Below are 17,077 nucleotides of genomic sequence, written 5' to 3' on the forward strand. Positions count from 1 at the left end.
AGAGACATACCGAACGAAAAAACATGTAGAGAAGCATCGAACTAAAAAGGTAAAGTGCAGTGTTGGTGTTGGTGTTAAATGTGCTCTGGAAGTCCCTACAAAAAATACCAACTCTTATGAATTGGGGTCGTTAGATTGGATTTGTCACTACTTCAAATCTATGAATTTCGAGTCAGAACAGACTAACTGGGACACAAAAATGTTTTAGTTTTCCTGCAAAGTGATCTGAAGGAAAGTGGTAATTGAGTTTAAGTTTGAGTATGGAATGTGAAATAATACCCATAGTAGGGGACGGAAACTTATTGTTTTGATCAATACAATTTATTCTCTGTAGCCACCAGAACAATCATAGGGAAATCCGCTTGCAAGTTGTATAGATAATTGCTAATGATTGGTAAACATACAAACATTTTATCGTAAGTGAATAATCTTACGATGTGCCTTTTTCCCACCAGGCAAGAAATACATGAACATGAAACACGCAACAGGACAAAATTAGATATTCCACAGCACAGATTGACAAAATTCGGCATATCACACAAGGCAAATTGCATCAAATTTTTTAACAAACTACATGAATCATCAAGGACCTGCACACCTAAAGTCTTCAAAAAAAAGGTAACTGCTTGGCTTTTAGACAATCCCTTTTACAATACATATGAATATCTTAATACATGTATAGAAATTAGATTTTAGTTAGTCTTTATAGATATATGACAATCTGTTTTAATTAATTTCATTAATCATATGACAATGCCCATTTCATGTACATGATCAACGGCAAATAAATCATTTCATTTCATTTCATTTCATTTCATTTCATTACTCAAGATCAGTGTTCGATGTCCAAATTTTACCTTCTCGAGATGGTGAGTATGCTGGGATATTTGGAACTACAATTTATCAGCGAACTATACCCTAACTATATTTTTTCGAGTAGGCCTACACAGGGAAGTTGCTTGAAAAACTGTGACTTACGATTTTGGTTCTGGCGAAGAAGTATCTGACTTGATGTTTAATGGCAATGTTGACTCGGGTCATTATAGCGTTATAAAACTTTATCATTAACCCCAGGATGTGAAAAGTACAAAAAGAAAAAGAAAAGGTAATCATTAACTGGGCGTAAAGAGACATACAGAACGAAAAAAAACATGTAGAGAACCATCGAACTAAAAAGGTAAAGAGCAGTGATGGTGTTAAATGTGCTCTGGAAGTCCCTTCTAAAAAATACCAATTTTTTTAAATTGGGGTCGTTAGATTGGATTTGTCAGTACGGCAAATCTATGAATTTTGAGTCAGAGCAGACTAACTGGGACACAAATATTTTTTCCTTATATTGTCACAAGGGGAAGGTAAAATGAACTCCTTATCAACATTGTGAGTTTATGGAAAATCTTTTCAACAGCGACTATAAAAAAAGTATTAATGGTCAAAAGAGATAAAAAAACTATTTGAGTAAAATATAATACAAATCTGCATTTGAAATGGCCAGTTCTAAGTCTCGCTTGAATCAACATCTTTCTGGTAGTGGTAGTCTACATAGTTTTAAAATCCACGACTCCTTTTCCATCAAATTAGACCGTTAATACCCTCTAACATTGAACAAAGTATGCCCAACTTTATATATACGGCGTAAACACAGCTTTTACTCACAGTGGGTCAAAGATTTGTGAAATGCGACCAACTGCTGATGCGTGATTTACATGTAGGCTAAGTGACTATCTTGATTCCATACAACAAATGTAATGAAAAAAAAAACGACGAATATAGGAATACTGTATACTTGAGCAAATTATCTAAATAGCATAAATAGCTGCTTATTAAGTTATCAGCATCGACCAGTTGGTATACTATTTATTTTTCAAATGAAACTCGAATAAAACATTCATTTGGTTAAAATAATATATCGGTTTGATTAACATAAAATAGTTTATACAGGCAAACTATCAGTTCTATTTCATGTAAAAAATTTAACAACCCCTAAATAAAATACAAAGATAAATAGTAGCCTATTTGTTAATTATTATTTCTTTTATTGCTGACAATATTCCCGTGGCGGAGCACGGGCGGTTAACTAGTCTAATTAAATATACAGCCGCATGTGTAACTCACTCACTCACTGACTCACTCATCAGGTATACTAATTCTAAGGCACTTCTAGAGTAGCTAGGAAGCTGAAATTTTTTGTGGAGTGTCCGTCTCGGTCCCAAACCACCTAGAAAAATCAAAAAAAGTAGCAATTTCATATTTTAACCCCCCCAAAAAATTCCCTTAAATCACCCCTTTTTTGAGAAAAACACGGTTTTTTTCAAACGGCTATAGCTCGAAAACGGTAGGAGCTAGAAAAGATTTGAAAGGATCTTAGCGAAATGAAATTAAATTTTCTACAAAACCCTCTTCAGCGTTTTCTGAAAATCGCATTCCTCCAGCTTCAAAAAACGCCCTACTTTCAAAATTTGGTAAATTTTTATAAAACTTTTACCGGTTTTCGCCATTTTTTCATACTTAAATAATTTTTTTTTTTCAAAAATTATCATTGCTTTGTATTCTCCTTACTTTACTTTAAACTTTACTATTTACTTGTTTTTTTTGTAACTTTACTCCTTGACCTCCAAAACTTAATTTTAATCTGAAAATTTGAAGATTTTTTGCCACTTTTACTAGCCCAATGTTATTCTTATGGAGAATAAGATTGAAATATAATGACTTTGGTATGGTCATATGAATCGTTTAGAAACGTGCTAGAGACTTGGAATTTGGTACTATTGTAGTAAGGGATCATAAGTTTATGGTGAATTTTGCAAAAGTCCCATTTTCAAATTTTAACCACCCTAAAAATCCAAAATGGCGGACCTCTAAAAACGACAAAACACATTTTTTTTCAATCGCCTATAGCTCGCAAACGGTAAGAGATAGAAAAGATTTGAAAGGATTTTCATGAACGGGAATCAAATTTCCTAAAAATCCCTCAGAGGCGTTTTCCGAAAATCGCACTCCTTAACCTTCAAAAAACGCCCTACTTTCAAAATTTGGTAATTTTTTTAAATTTTTACCGGTTTTCGCCATTTTTTCATACTTAAATAATTTGTTTTTGCAAAAATTAATATTTCTTTGTATTCTCCTTAATTCACTTTAAATTTTACACATTTCGTGTTTCTTCGTAACTTTACTCCTTGACCCCCAAAACTTAGGTTTAATGTCAAAATTTGAAAGTTTTTACTAGCCCTATGTTATTCTTATGGAGAATAACATTTACCCCATAAAAACCACCATAAATCCCCGTTCCCATGGTCCGTCCATGCTATAGATTTACTCTGGTTTACTTAAGGTTTTATCCCCCTATCGTATTTACAACCCCCCCCCCCCCAAATATTAAATCCCCCCAGTGTTATTCTTACAGGTGCATAATTCTAAATCACGTTTACCCATTTCTAGATTGACTGGATATCTGAAATTTGGCATGATTGTACATCTTGCGCCCTTTCCGAAAAGTGAAATTTTACAAATATAATTCCCCCCCCCACGAAATATAGAATCCCCCCCCAATGTTATTACTACAGGTGCATCGGTCTAAATCAATTTTACCCACTTCTAGATTAGCTAAAGATCTGAAATTTGGCACGATTGTAGGTATTGCGCCCATTACGGAAAGGTAAATTTTACAAATACATTCTTCCCCCCCCCCGCCGCAATGTTATTCTTACAGGTTCACAAGTCAAAATCACGTTAACCCATTTCTAGATTAACTGGATGTCTGAAATTTGGCACGATTGTAGGTCTTGCGCCACGGCCTATTCGTATTTACCCCCAACCAAAAAAGGGGGCCTGGGGGCGAGCCCCCAGCGAGCCAAAGGCAAGTCCTCTTCATAACTGTGAAGAGTCGTTAAACACTCAAACACGAACAAGAAAACACAAACATTAAATAAAATTGGCCAATTAATATAATACTGGTACGGTAGGGGGCGTGGTGTAGCCGGCCAAAGATGAGTCATGACTGGGCACGCGTACGCGACGATGTCGGAGCATGACGTATGTGCCCCCTCCCACTCCCGTTGTCTTTGTCAGATCCTCGCATTACGTTGACACTGCCATCTATCATATCTATTGCTCTATTATAGACTACATTTGACTCGAAACCTGGGTCGCTGACAAGTACTACAGGTATTTAACCTTTTTATTAGTAAATTACGTGATTCAGAGGCTAAACATGTTAATATTTGATAGCTTAAATAATAACAACTATGTAATGTAAATGTATGCAACTAAACAAAAATAAGATGGACACAAAAATTAAGACACTTTCCTGGTTTAAGTGCTACTCACACCAAATTATTCTCCGCTCTCTAGTCATTAGAACTCCTTGTTTGGCCTTTACCCTCACCAATGAAAGCAGGTAGAAATATGATATAAACAAAAACATATTAGTTTCAAAATTACTTGTGACAACGATTTTTCACTTTTTGGTCCACCAGTAAATTTGTTAGCTCCAAAATGATCTATTCCTAAAATTACAACCATATTCTTCCCCTAGTTCTTAACCCTCTGTCGGTCGCACCTATTTTTTAACCTGACTGGTCACACTATATCTCTCAGATACATTTTTCCTTAAAAATTTTTTTGAGTACTTGAGACATTATATTCCCCCCTAATTTTTATTTTACTTTATATAACAACACTTGACCTATAGATTTCATACATTTTTCACACTGTCTAAGCATTTCTCAATTACACATTCCTGTATCCATTAGATACAGTGCGACCATGCCCGAGGTTGCAGCCTTAGGTTTGCTGCAACAATGAGGGTAAAAGTGTTTGGATTTTTTTTGTAAAATGTAATTAGTGTAGTAAGAAGTAAATGCATTTTCCAAATTTGATCAAAATATGTTCATAAACAAGCAAACTACAACAGTTTACTTATTCTCCATAAGAATAACATGGGAATTTTAAATTTACAATTTTTTTGGAATTTTCCTCGTAACCATTAGGCACATAACAATGCTTCAATATACTAAATTATTTGTTTTTTAAGCTCTACAAAATGGTTTGTAAATAAATTTCAAAATTTTATGTTTTTTTGGTCAAAAATGGGAAAAACCAATTTTTATCCCATAAAACCCCCCATAAATCCCCGTTCCCATAGTCCGATCATGCTGGTTCGTGAACTTGTTCGAATAAATGTAGGTTTACACGATTATAATTAGATCATTTAAGTACAAGTTATCGTGCAAACGGACACATATACAGGGCGATTGATACAAGTGTGCCAGCTGTTTTATTCAAAAGTTATAAGAGATAAAAAAAAAGTTAAATTGTAACTGACTTTGGATTTTTATTTTAAAAAATGTTGATCAAGTTAAAAAAATAATTTTAGCCGCAATTTTTCAAATATGGCCGCCAACTTTGATTTTTCTTATGGAATACCCTATATTTTATGATTTTTTTGAATGTAAATGCCATTTAAAACATTCTTATTCTTGGGATTTTTTCTCTGAAGCTACTCATTTAAAATAGAAATAGAAATAGAAATCTTTATTTGCCATTGACATTATACATGTATTAGCAACAGTCAAGAATATAACTAGTCATAGGTCAAAAAATTTAATATAAAGCTTACAAGCTCAAATACAATTTTCTTCTTCTCTAAAAACTCTGAGAGGGAATAAAAGGGATATTTTAAAAGCCAATTATAAATTTGTTTTAAAAACATTGAGTGTGTTGGATATGATAGAACAATGTTACTGAGTTTGTTATATATTACCTGTGACATCACTATGTGGCTTTTTAGAGTCAAATTTAATTTGAAAAAAACTTCTTTTAATATTTAAATTGTTTCTCGGATTGTGACTATGGATATCATTACATAAGGTTTGAAAGGGTAATTTTTTAAGGCTGTAAGCCATGATATCATATATGTACAAATTAATAGCCGTTTGGAATTCAAGTTTAATAAAAAGAGGTTTACAATGAGTATCAGGATGTTCATCTATACTATTATAAAAAAGAGGTGGTTGCTGTATGTATGGGAAAAGTAAACGCGAAAAATACTGGTCGGATTGGGCTGAAATTTGGCATGATGATAGCTCACATTCCCGATTAACATATAGGCATATTCTTATTTCAAAAATCCTTTCGGGCTCCGCCCCAGTGGCTCTGGAGTTTCCCATCCCATGTTAACCTTATGAGAAATGAAATTATTGAATCTTAACAGCTGTTTCAATTAAACAAGTTGGTTCTGTTCTGTGATGTTCAATAGCATTAAAGTTACAAGGATTACCAACAGGGTGCAGCACTAGCACTATTATTTCTTTTACATTAAAAAGAGAGTTGTAGATAAGACCTATCTGCCTTCTTTGTGCCAAGAGCTAGGGAAAGTAAACTGGGACCCAATTCAACATATTCAACATGCCGAATCTGCTTTTTCCGTCTTTTCTAAAGCATACCATGATAAATTTGATGAGATTTTTCCGCTAAAAGTTTGCAAATTTAAATCTAGTACCTCAAATAAGCCTAAGCCCCCAAATAGCAATAAATCATGGTATACCCCTCAACAAACTTGCCGATGATGAAAATAAAAAAAATCGCTACTTCCTACTCTATACTAAAATAAAACAGCACTATAGTTCTGAAGTTAGGAATGCAAAGAAGGCTCACAATGTTAAAGTGATCTCAGAATCCACAAATGCCTGTAAAGCCGCGTGGGGGATTGTTAATGAACACCGCAAACAAACTCCTGGCCCCATTGCTGTAGTGTCACCTGACGAATTTAATGATTTTTTTGTTGAAGTTGCGGATGACATAATCTCTACTTTACCTTTGTTACAGCATCAGGACCCCATAGACCAACTTGAAGATTTTTCCTCAAACCATACACTAACCCATTGGAGCAAGGTGAGTGAAAAACAAATTACTAGTATAGTCAAGGGCTTTAAAGACTCAACTTGCCAAGATATAAATGGCCTGTCAACCTCCATACTTAAGAGTACGATTAATGAAATAGTAAAACCCCTAACTTACCTGATAAATTTATGCCTAAGCAATAGTATTTTTCCAAACTGTCTTAAAATAGCAAGAACCATTCCAATTTTCAAAAAGGGAGATCCTTCAGTGATGTCTAACTATAGGCCAATCTCTATACTACCAGTGTTCTCCAAGATCTTTGAGACCGTCATGAAAATCCAAATGATGGCCTACCTTGAAAACAATCACTTACTTTCTGAGGCGCAACACGGCTTTAGGCGCGGGCGCTCAACGACCACTGCATTGACGTTCCTTGTTGAGAAAATCACCGAAGCCTTTGAGCAAAGCGAGTCAGTCCTTCTGAGACTCTGCGATCTAAGCAAGGCCTTCGATGTCGTGGGTCATGATCTGCTCATAGCGAAGCTTAGGAAGTATGGAGTTGGAGGTGCTGTCCTTGATACCTTGTCATGCTACCTGGCCGACCGCAAGCAGGTTGTCTCCCTGAATGGTGCTTCCTCTTGTATTAGAGACGTTCCACACGGAGTACCTCAGGGCTCGGAGCTAGGCCCAATCCTCTTTACCTTGATGATAAATGACCTGTGGCTTGATGGATCCACCATGTTATTTGCAGATGACACCACCCTCATATCACAAGGAAAGGATATTGGACAGGTTCGGACTGAGGCCGACCATCTACTGGAACGGGCCAAAGACTGGTTCAACATGAACCGTTTCAAGCTGAACGAAGACAAAACACAATCGCTGCTGTGCACCCTGAAGCTTGACTTGCACAAAGATGAGGCCGTGAAACTTCTTGGGTTTTGGCTGGACCCCAGGCTAAGTTGGAATACACATATAGATAAGGTATGTACTAAACTTTCGAGAGTACTGTGTCTTTTAAGAAAGCTTCGTTACGTCATCTCAACGACCTATCTACTAAATGTGTACTATGCACTTTTCCATAGCCATGTCACCTATGGCATAGCAATGTGGGGACACGCACCACAAACTCAGGACATTCTCCTCTTACAGAAGAAGGCTGTAAGAATCATAACATCCTCAGACATTGATGAACACTGCCGGCCTCTCTTCATGAGGTTAGGAATACTAACAGTGCACAGCCAATATGTCCTAAGCAGCCTGCTACTCCTGAAAGAAAACCTTCACCGTTTTGAATTGAGGGAAAACCAACATAGCCATAACACCCGTAAGGCCCAAGACCTTGATCTGCCGCGGTGTAGGCTTAGCCACTCCATCAAGAGCTACCCTCGCTCAGCTATTAAGATTTTTAATACGCTGCCAAAAGAAGTGAGAGGGCTGGACAGTGCGAAGTTCAAGGCAGTACTGCACGGCCAACTGGTAAATAGACCCCTCTATTCATTAGAGGAATTGAAGGAGGTGCCACTAAAAGTCAGTTGAAAACAGCACTCCAGTAGGTTAGGAATACAACCGCCACAGCCAAAAAACAAAAATTTTTTTAAGTGTATTTTATACAAGAAGTCTGTAAATATTAGTTTTTAATTAATGTGTAAATAGTATGTTAATATGCCACTGACGCAATCTATCCGACATTGTCGGTCAAGGATTAAGGACACAAGTATCAAGTAAGTAAGTAAGTAAGTACATTTATGACAACAGCTAATTTGCAACCAAAAGGTGAGTGAGCGTAGCGAACGAACTTCAACCTGGAGGCGAGTGAGCGTAGCGAACGAGCTAACCTGAATGCAAGTGAGCGTAGCGAACGAGCTAACCTGAAGGTGAGTGAGCGTAGCGAATGAACTTCAACCAGGACGTGATTGAGCCATGCAAACGAGATCATCTTGAAAATTAAGAAGTTAAACGGGGCAAAGCCCACGGGTTACAGCTAGTTACATATAATTCTAACAATATTTTTCTGAATCAGTAAAATATCCTGAATTCCTGAACTGCTTCCCAAAAATATCAAGCCATAGCGATAAATACTTTGAAAAAAGGCGAAATAAGACATTCTTACATAGCTACTGTCAACAAGTGAGATCAGTCTTCTAATTAGATAAAAAACGCAAGATAATCTTGTTGATAGATAATCTACGTGGGATTCCCAGCTGAGCTGGTTATCAATGTGCATACCTAGGAATTTCACACTGTGTTGTATATTATGAAACACGTGATCCGTGGGTCTTAAACTGAAAAGAATGTTTTGAGTTTTATTGTTGTTCAGAAGAAAATTATTTGACTGAAACCATGCTGAGGCATCACTCATTGCAGTTTGGGTTATTTGTTCTAATTCAATTATTGTTCTGCTCTTTGAAAAGAAAGTTGTATCATCTGCTTATAAAATAGATTTAGTAGGTTTTGAAATGTTACTTGGAAGATTTCCAAAGAACTGTTTTGAGCTGTTTAGGTTAGGGAGACCTAACCTAACCTACAACTTGAATGGACAGGCATTACAATATCTGATTTTTAAAGTCTTTTAAAAGTGATTTTAAATGTGTATAGTTTCAAAAAAACTAATCAAAGTGATTTTAATAGTACTTTAAAATATCTATATATCTAATTCCGTAAGCCCAAAATTTTACAATGAAATTGTGAGCGAACTGGAGGCCGTAGAAAGCTGGGAGGGGTCTCATTTTAAAGGTCTGGGCATGAAGTTTTGGGGAAAAATACTAATTTTTCTTACTTATGCACCAAAAGGTTATTACAGGATAAAATAAATCACATTTAAATAGCTTGGGAATCCAGGTCATGTCCGATTTGTTTACTTTAAAACATGTGGTTTAGATTTATTTAAAGCATATGGTAATATCATTGACTATTGGCTACAAAAGTTGTATTAATAGTGTTAAAGGTAGTATGTAATATATGTATTGTATGTAACTATAGTGCATTTGAAAGTAAACATGCGTGCAAATGAAAATGAAACAGCATTTTGTGATTGGCTTCTACGCTTATATTAGGTAATGGAATCTTAGAGAGCAATAGGGCAACACCGGCAATTGACATTCCAGATAACTTTGTTCTCTCTGATTGTGCAATTGTTTATGGCAACTTAATAAATCCAGAAAATATTCAAAACTACTCCAATCAAATAATTGTATGTCCTTTAAATGAACATTGTGATAATTTAAATGAAGAAGTATTAAAAATCTACTACAGTAATTATGAAGTAGTTTCAGAAGACCCTACAGAGAGGTTGAACATACCAATTGAGTTTATAAATTCAATTACACCATCTGGAATGCCACTACACAAATTAGTTTTAAAAGTTGGTTCAATAGTGATGCTCATAAGAAATAGGGTCTGGATTAGTTAATGGAGTACGATTGGTTGTGTTGGGTATGTCTGAAAAAAGTGTAAAGTTAGTAGTAATTACTGGAGTAGGGAAAGGGAACATATTTTTCATGCCAAAAATAAAACTAATATCTACAGATCCTAATATGCCCTTTAAATTTACAAAGGATTCAATTCCCATTGCGATTATCTTTCACCATTACTATAAATAAAGCGCAAGGCCAAACCTTCCCAAAAGTTGGAATTTATTTGAAAAAAAAACAGTGTTTACCCATGGTCAACTTTATGTTGCTTTTAGCCGGGTAAAGCGGCCAGATGACGTTAAAATAGAAATAGAAACAAATAAAGACAAAGGAATGGACCAAAATGGATACTACACAACAAATGTTGTTTTCAGAGAGATTTTGTTACAGAATTAGTATTTTACAATTTGGAAGATGACATTATCTCTATGTGTTGTGTTTTTCTAAGTGAATTTGTCTATATTAAAAAAAATGTATATATATTTAATTAATAGTGAAGATTATTGAAAATGTTCTTTTGCTGTATTATGATTAGAAAATTTATGTTACAAACCCACCACATGAAGAGTCCTTTTGAATTTTTATCCTAAACAGAGCAGACATAAAAATGAATTATGCAGGTATGTGATAACTGTTATACATTATTATAATATACACAAAATTTAAACGATAATTCAAGGTAGGGTACGGTAACCCATGAGACAAATAATTTCTACAAAATAATTATTAGAATATATTACATATACTGTATATAGGGGCTATTGCCCCTACAAGCCACTAGTTTTAAGTAAATAACTTTTTGAAAACAGCTTTTAACACTGGAGATAACTGGTTTTAAAGTACTGGATATAAAGTTAACCTATCTTTTGCTTACAAAAATTGTTTTAATTTTAATTTTTATTGAACAAAGTGTTAAAGAAGCTACTGAATTGTGCAATTGAAAACTACAAACCTGTTAAAGTACTAGTAAACCTAGGAAACGGCATTAATACAGGCAAGTAACACAAGAATATACCTACAAGCAGATCATAGATAGGACTTACCATTGCACTTTACAAAATAATAATTTAATCAATTTATTTGTTTTTTAAATAACAATGTAAGTAATATAATCACTAAACAGAAAAATAAACTACATTACATCCTAGAGATAACACACTACTGCAAAGGTGGTATCCCACAAACTGATTACTGATTAGCCTCAAACTCAGCCTAGGTCAAAGGCATAGAACTGTTATCAGTGATAAGAGGTTTCCTTTGAATCCTAATCCTTGAGGAGTTTATTATGATAATATATAGTATATAGTACATACTTAGTACATAGTATATACTTTAGTACTCTAAAAGCTTATGGACTACTTATAAAGAGCTGTCATTTTTAAAATAAAGGATTAGTAAAATTAACATATGGAAAATATTACGTATAGGCCTATATAATATATCTATCTGAATAATAATAAAAATGAGCAACAACATGACATTTAAAGAAAATGATTTAGTTTTTGGCAAAGTTAAGGGTTATCCATATTGGCCAGGTAAAATAATTAATGTGGATAGAGAAACTTATCGAAATGTCATCAAATACAAGGTTAAATTCTTTGCATCTAATGAAACAGCAAATTTAAACAAAGGTGACTTGTATCACTATTGTGACAAAAGATTGCATTTCACGATAGAGTCAGTGGCAAAAAAACACAAGGAAATGTTTAAAAGAGCATTATCTGAAATCAGAGATGCTTGGGAGCTTGTAAAATCAAATAAAACAATGAGTCCCTTATCCTCAAGCGGGTTAAGATTACCAAGCAATAGGAAAGATGAAAAAGATGTTATCTTTCATTCCTCTACACCATTATCCCATCAATCCTGTGGATCTACATCTGTAAATGAGGAACACTCAAATGATAATTTAAATTTGTTAACACTGACGAATAAGTGTGTTGAATTGGAAAATCAGTTAATACAACAAAGAGCTCTTGACGATGAACTCAAGAAATCTCTTAAAGAAGACTATTTAACAAAGATTCTTAAACAAGAACTAGACCAAAGTAAGTTAGAAATCAAAAATCTTCAGGCAGCAATTCAAATTGTACAAAACGAAAATAGAAAGTTAGAGGATTAAATAAAAAAGAATGACAGAAAGTGTCTACACTGTTATCCACCTTTAGGAAATCTATCCATAGATAACTCCTGGCAGGAAGTTGTAACTAAAGGGAAATCAAAAACTGTGTCTAGTTCTAGTACTATCAATCTAGCTCTAGAGTGCAGAAATAACTATGACATACTTATGCAAGAAAACACAACAGAAGAAAGTTCACTCATGGGTACCGGTAGTAACTTACTAACTAAAAAAATAAATTCTACGGGTCCTAAAAATAAGCTACACAATACAAGAAAACATACTGAAACAAACACAAAAAACTTAAAATCTAAACTCGTGATCTTAAGTGACAGCCATGGGAAAAACCTCGGAACTCTGATTGAACAGCGGACATCACTGAATGTTTGCTCTTATGTCAGGTCAGGAGCTCAATTTGAACAAGTAGTAGAAGAGGTTAAGAGCCTTGGGAAAGGTTTAACAACAAACGACTACCTTCTAGTAATAGGGGGTACAAATGATGTAGAATCTAGGGAAACAATACATCTTACCGACAGAATTCATAGCCTTATAAGAGAATCAGCACACACAAACTTAATACTAGCTTCCATACCAATGAGACACGATAGACCGGATTTAGATATTAAAATTTCAAAAATAAATTCAGAATTGGAGAGGATAGTTGAGGACTGTACACAGGTGGGACTTCTACCATTACATTTATTTCCACGGCATCTATATACCAACCATGGTTTACACTTTAATAAACGAGGGAAAACCAGTATTGCTAAAGCAGTTTCTTCCATGCTAACCACCAACAAAGAGATCTTTACAAGAAAATATAGAGAAGTAAACAGTATAAAAATCAATTCAACAAGAAAAATCAACATAGTTGAGAATGACATGTTTGATGCCATGAGTAAATGGGAAACGGACGCCTCAGCAGCTTTTGCGCACACAATATCTGCTGATTTTACTCATCCTCGTCACATGTCTGCTGGAGTTGCGGTCAAATTCAGGCGTAAATGGGGTAAGCCTACAGAATCAGATTACATATCTGAAAGACTAACATGCCAAAAGATTTTGAATGGACCAGTAGTATACAGCCTGGTAACCAAACCAAATTACTATGGTAAACCCTCAATTCAAGAATATGACAGTGCTTTCAGGCAATTGACAGACGATTTTACAAAAAGAGAACTAAAGACATTAGTTTGTTCCCCGATGGGATGCGTGAGGGACTTAATCAAAATAGACCATTTCATCAACAACCTCTTTGAATTCCAACGCGCTACAGATGCCACAATTTATATTGTGTGTTATAATCAAATATCGGCTCGGGTTTTGAGGAATGGTCTCTCTCACCCTGACTTTGTTAGTGCTCTGAGAAGAACGGTGAAGGAGTACGATGAAGTGGACTGCTCAAATACAACAGAGCTCATGCCTCGAGATTCTTACAACCAACATCTCACAAGTAGTAATCCTCCTGTAGAAGTGGTTTTGACGACTGACAACGATGCAGGTATTACAGTAGACGCAGGAGGAACTGATCTCACTTTTGGGTCGCGCAGCCAGCCAGAACATCCTCACCAGACTGATCCACGTATATGCCCATATGGTGGCAAAGTGCAACCTACTGGCAACACAAGTCAGGGGGCACAGCATCAATCAGCCACTGTACACAACCCAATCACCAGCAGCCTCCCTTCAACCATGCCAGCATCTTCGTCCCACAGCAGGCTTCAGTGCAGCGAGACAAGCCAGCAGCAGTTTAGTGATTGTGTTGTGGAAAAGCAGAGCATAGTGCAAAGTGAAGTGATCAAGGGAAATGAATTTAATACACAAACAGCAGATGTGAACCCTTTAAGCTCAACTTTAAACTCTCAAAAAATTACATCTCAGAGTCCCGGTTAGATAAAAACAACCTAAATCTCAAAATCTAAAGATTTTTCATCAAAATATTCAAAATTTAATAACTCGAATTGAACAATTGGAAGTATCATTAGCAGAGATAGATCCTGATATAATTGTTTTAACAGAACATAACATGAATAACTATGATATGGAAAGATTTAACCTTGATAACTACAAAAAAATAGCTCATTATTCTCGCACCACAACAACTGGAGAAGGTGTTTTAATCTTATCAAAGGAGAGCATAAAGGGGAAACCACTGCTCTTAAAAATGGGAGAAGAGCTTTGCCAAGATAAATTGTTGGAGTTTTGTTGTGTTAAATTTAAAGTAGATAATTTCCACTTTTTGCTGGTAGGAATTTATAGAACCCCACAGTTTGAAAACTCAGAGTTTTTAAACCGACTAAATAAACTAATTAATAATCTAGTAAGAAAAGAAAAAAATTTGATTATAATTGGGGACTTTAATATTGACACTCTTAAAGATTCACCAGAGCTAAAAGAGTTAAAAAGTATTCTCCTGAGATGTGGTATGAATTATATAATAGATTTTCCCACAAGAGTCACAAATACCTCAAAAACTTGCATAGATAATATTTTAACTAACATTAATAAGGATCAAATTAAAACTGAGGGTATTGTAACAGCCTTATCAGATCATGACGGTCAACTCATGGAACTACTCACATGTCCTAAAAAGATACTCTAAATTACTGGGGTAGAAATTTTTCTGTAGACAATATGAAACTGTTCAAATCATTATTGGAAAAAGAAAATTGGTTAACTCTTTTTAATTCAAATATAGAGAGTAAATATGACACGTTCCACAATATTTTTCAATATTACTTTAATTTATCTTTTCCAAAAGTCAGGAAAAAAATTTACAAGCACCAAAACAGCAAAAATTGGATTACAGAGAATCTAAAAAAGAACAAAAATGATCTCATTGAATTAAACAATCTAGTTAAAGAATCTGGGTCGGAGGTTCTTAAAACTCAATTAAAGAAAAAAACGCAGCAATATAAATTAAATGTCATGAGTGCAAAACGTAATTATTATAGTGATAAAGTTAAAAACTCTGAAAATATAAGTAAAACTGTGTGGGAAATTATTAATAAGGAGACAAGAAAAACTCCAGCCAACTTACAACAAAATCATGTTTTAAAACTAGGTAATTGTGAAATCTCAAACCCATTGCATGTTGCCAATAGTTTTAATAACTTTTTTGTCAGTATAATTGAAAATATGTTAGATGATAGATCAAATCAAGCTGTTGGTTCTATGAAGGAAAGTAATAAACAGATCCCAACTTTCAGGTGTCCGCCAATTGACGAAAGTGATATAAATAAAATAATCGACGCTCTTAAAAATAAATGGTCCAGTGGCTTTGACGAAGTTCCAATAAAGATTATTAAATATGCTAAGGAGTCCCTATTAAAACCCTTAAAGCATATAATAAATTCTTCCTTTATTTCAGGTATTTTTCCAAAACAACTTAAAATCTCTAAGGTCATACCAGTGTACAAAAAGGGTGAAGAATCAGATATTCAAAATTATAGACCAATTTCTATTCTTCCATCTATATCAAAAATTTTTGAAAAAGCAATGCAATTAAATCTCATAAGACACCTAGAACTATATGATCTTTTTAATCACGAACAACATGGCTTTCGGAAAAATAAATCCACTACCACTGCTTTAATAAGTTTTGTTGAATCAATCATAGAGTCGTTAGATAAGCAAGAGAAAGTCACCGGAATTTTTATGGACTTATCCAAAGCGTTTGACAGTATTATTTCCCACCCAAAAATGATTGACAAACTTAATAGTCTAGGAATCAGGAATTCATATTTAAAATGGTTTGAATCATACCTAACTGATAGAGAACAATATGTAGAAGTATCAAGAACTGAGAAAAATCAAGTCATTAAATTTCAGTCTACATCAGAAAAAGTTAAATATGGAGTACCCCAAGGGTCAATACTTGGACCATTATTATTTATCTGCTACATAAGTGATATGCCGAATTGCCTAAGTAAATTAAACTCTATCAAAAATCAGCTCTGTTTGTACGCCGATGATTCAAACCTTATAATGTCTGCAAAAACTGGTATAGAATTAGAAATTCACTCCTTTGTGGAGTTAGCAAAAATTAAAGATTTCTTTATCACTCACGATTTAATTTTGAACACTCAAAAGACTAACTGCATATCATTTTGCACTAAACAAAGACAAATTAAAGAGGAAATAAATATTTACATAGATAGTGAAGAAATTATGCAAGTTGAAAATACTAAATTTCTTGGCCTTATCATTGATAGAAATCTAAGTTGGGATCTGCACGTGGATAATGTCTTAAAGAAAATTAACTCAGGAATCTATGCCATCAGAAGACTGTATTATCTCTGCGATACGAATGTATTAAAAAGTGTTTATTTTGCCAATGTTCAATCCCATGTTTCTTATGGGATCTGTGTCTACGGTGGAACATCTGCTCAAAATTTGACAAAGATACTAATTGGACAGAAAAGAGCATTAAGGGCCATATTAAACTTTAAGAACAATGAATCTGTCAAAACTTTCTTTACTAAATTTGAAATTTTGACTGTTTACAGCTTATACATTTTAGAATGCATAATGTTTGTAAAAAATAATATAAATAGTTTTATTACAAATAAAGATATCCACAGCTATAACACTAGGAATAAAAATAAAGTAGTATTACCAAATCATAAATTATAATTGTTCAAAAGAAAAACTTCATACAACGGTATCAGATTCCTAAATCACATACCAGATCACATAAGAAGCATGCAGG

At 34.4% G+C, this 17,077-nt stretch overlaps 1 protein-coding gene across 9 annotated transcripts in view; it reads right to left on the minus strand.

Annotated features, from left to right (window-relative positions):
- Positions 1 to 17,077, minus strand: part of LOC128983602 (uncharacterized) — a 96,564-nt gene that overhangs the window by 45,464 nt on the left and 34,023 nt on the right. The window contains exon 1 of one of the 9 annotated variants that reach the window (XM_054402956.1): positions 4,324 to 4,443. The exons of the other annotated variants lie outside the window; for them this stretch is intronic. The gene's annotated coding sequence lies outside the window, so the exon portion shown is untranslated. Of the gene's footprint in view, positions 1 to 4,323; positions 4,444 to 17,077 lie in introns of those variants that run through there. 9 annotated transcript variants of the gene reach the window in all.

This window comes from Macrosteles quadrilineatus, unplaced genomic scaffold (assembly GCF_028750875.1).
Source record: "Macrosteles quadrilineatus isolate MER2022 unplaced genomic scaffold, UCM_ALF_1.0 Scaffold_1__1_contigs__length_201487025, whole genome shotgun sequence".
Classification (NCBI taxonomy): Eukaryota; Metazoa; Arthropoda; class Insecta; order Hemiptera; family Cicadellidae; genus Macrosteles; species Macrosteles quadrilineatus.